We start from the raw sequence: 3,038 nt of genomic DNA, 5'->3' as shown, positions 1-3,038 counted from the left end.
GCTGCCGAAGACTAGCCAACACAGTTAAAACTTGAGCCACAGGTTACCTATGACATAAGTTCAATGGCATTTGGTAAGCCTTTGGGTAGGGCAAATAGCTCGTTAGTCACCACACAGACTGGAATTGAGAATTCCTAAGAGGTGGCTGGATCATTCACTGTCTAATTTTCTCTTCTCCATAGATAACCATTTTCCAGCCTCTGTTTCCATAAATGACACTGCATGCTGAAGACTAGTGCTCCATATTTGAAGCATTATGTCTATTTTTTTTTGGAGGTGTGATCTTTTATTGGGGGAGGGGTCATCAATCCTTGGCCGCCGCCTTCCTCATGGCTGCCAGCACGTTGCTCAGCTCCTCCCGCTTTCTCTTGGCGCAGATGTGCGTGCCCACCTGCGAGGAGTAGGAGCCTGTCACCCATGGCCATTGCCGTCAGCCACACCCCCACCCGTGCTCAATGCTGCATGCTGCCCACCCTCTTCTTGATGAACTTGGGTGCGCGCGCTTGTCCTCGGGCACTTGGAGCAACTCCATGGCGCACCACTCGTAGGGCCGTGTGCGCGAGGCCGCACATCACCCGGATCATGCCCTGCACGAACTTGGTGTGTGCTTGGTGAGGCGCCCCGTGGTGCCGGCTGTATCTCGGCTTGCTAACATCCTTTGTCATCTTGTAGTCTTTGTTGAGGCCCACGGTCATGGGGTAGCAAAGGCCGCGGCTGCTGCTCTCTGACGGCAGCCGGGACAGGAAACATTATGACTTCTAACCAAGGCTTTCAGAGATAGCATATTGATAGAACTAAGGGATTCCTTGGGTCATGGACCCTATATTGATGTCCTACTAGCGTAATAATTTGACATAAACACAAAGGTATGAGACAGGAAATGAGAAATGACAGTGAGTCATCGGTCTTTGTCCCTTCCCAGCTTCTAGGTGTGCTGCAGCCCCTTCCTCTGACTTCGAGACTTTCTGGTTTGTGTTCTTATCATCATAATAGCTTCGGTGTTTTCAGAACTCTGGTAATTATAATGGGCCTACTAGATAATCCAAAATAATCTTCCCATCATTATGACCTTAGTTACAAAGCCTTTTCTTTTTATAAGGTAAGAGAGTCACAGGCTCCAAGAATGAAGTTGAGGACATGGTTAGGAGACAGTTATTTAAGCCAGTGTGGCCTGCCCCATCCCCTTTTTGCTATAAGGCGGTCCTCAACTGAGGGCATTTTTGTTCCCCTGCAGGAGATATCTGACAACGTCTAGAGACATTTTTGATTGTCAGAATTGAAAAGGGTGTTCCTGGTGTTTGATAGATTGAGGACAGGAATGCTGGTAAACACTCCTCAGTGTACAAGACTGCACCACACAGTGAAAGATTATTGATCCCAAATGTAAGTAATTTGGAGACCAAGAAACTCTGTTAGCACGAGAGGCTGGATCTTAAGGAGGTTTTTCATCAGCCAGTGTGGAACACAGCTCTTGCATCCAGCTGTGTGTCTTCAGAAGGACTCTTTAGAGTCCTGAGGGGAAATGAATTTGGTCTTAGAGTTAAGGCCAGTTAAACCAGAAGCGGGGGAGAGGGAGAGAAGGAGAGAGGAAGAGGTGGTACAGGAACACACTTTGAACCCCAAAATACCTGTCAGGTCTACCACTCCTCCAATACTCTTACTTGAAAACATTATTTGGGATAGAGTCCCAACAGACTATCAGGGTACTCCAAAGAAGAGGCGCATGACTAGGGGAATGTGAACAAGGCTAGAGAAAGGTAATAAAAAATAAAGCCATAGACCTTGGTGCACACAGATTCCTTCCTCCACAGTGTAGGTTCAAGCACCATTAGCTAAAGATGTAAATATCTTTCTTAGGGCTTTACTGCTGTGAACAAACACCGTGACCAAGACAACGCTTATAAAGACAACATTTAAGTGGGGGCAGGCTTACGGGTTCAAAGGTTCAGTCCATTTTCATCAAGGCAGGAACATGGCAGCATGCAAGCAGGCATGGTGTAGGAGAAGCTGAGAGTTCTACATCTTGCTCTGAAGGCAAACAGGCAGCTAGGAGGAGGGTCTTAAAGCCCCTACCCACAATGATACACTTCCTCCAACAAGGTTACACCCACTCCAACAAGGCCACACCCCCTCCAACAAGACCACACCCCCTCCAACAAGGCCACACCTCCTAATGGTACCACTTCCTGGGCCAAGCATATTTAAACCAACACAAAATATAAAGCCACATAAATATTATTTAAAGTTGTGTCAAAAGGTCACCAAAGCAATAAGACCAGAAACAGAAGACAGAAGAGAAAACATTTCATACTCTGGTGTGAGTCTGGTAGATTCTTTTTATTTTGGATTGGTGAATGTATTGCTTATATAATAAAAAAAAAATGCTTTAAAACTTAGTTTAAATCATTTAAAATATTTCAAAGACTGCATTTAAAAGGTTCTGAATCCCTGTGACTGTCACTATGCAGCACAATTTATAAATGAGTTTCCTTCGCTTATGCTTCTAGGAAGAGTTAGACGGGGCCCACCTGTCAACAGTGGAGGACTTTAAATACATTATCTGATATATCCGAGCCACTGTGTAGTTACTGAAATAATGGGTTTTATTGAAAACTAATGTAGAAATATGAGAAATGTTAGGAAATAATGTCAAATAAAAGGGTTTGAATGCTTTGTAAAATGATTGCTATGGATCAGAGGCTCAGGGGGGGTCCTCTTGGGAGCACGCCTTGATTAGCACAATGGCGTTGCAGAGGATACATAATAACTGTTTCCATCCGCTCAGCCATCTTCCTGCATTACATATGTAAAGTAGTGAAGTCTTGGGACTGGAAGGCAATTTCTCTTAAAAAAAAAAAAAAAAAAGAATAGGAATATGTTGATTTTAGATGACTCAAGAATGTTGAGGCACACAGCCCTGGTTGCTCCTGCTCGGAGAGGCTTCTGCAGCTTCCGAAGCAGGTGGGAATTCACACAGAGAGCCTCAGCATTCTGGCCACAGGCAGCTTCTCTCTTTCTTAAAGGGTTGGGGGAGAGGG

At 45.1% G+C, this 3,038-nt stretch overlaps 1 pseudogene; it reads right to left on the bottom strand.

The window, feature by feature from the left end:
* Window positions 1-304: 304 nt before the first annotated feature.
* LOC110335481 overlaps window positions 305-3,038 on the bottom strand; it is a 12,043-nt pseudogene continuing 9,309 nt past the window's right edge.

This window comes from Mus pahari, chromosome 18 (assembly GCF_900095145.1).
Source record: "Mus pahari chromosome 18, PAHARI_EIJ_v1.1, whole genome shotgun sequence".
NCBI classification, from domain to species: domain Eukaryota; kingdom Metazoa; phylum Chordata; class Mammalia; order Rodentia; family Muridae; genus Mus; species Mus pahari.
The sequence above is the reverse complement of the archived record's forward strand: the minus strand, read 5'-3'. Positions and strand labels throughout refer to the sequence as shown.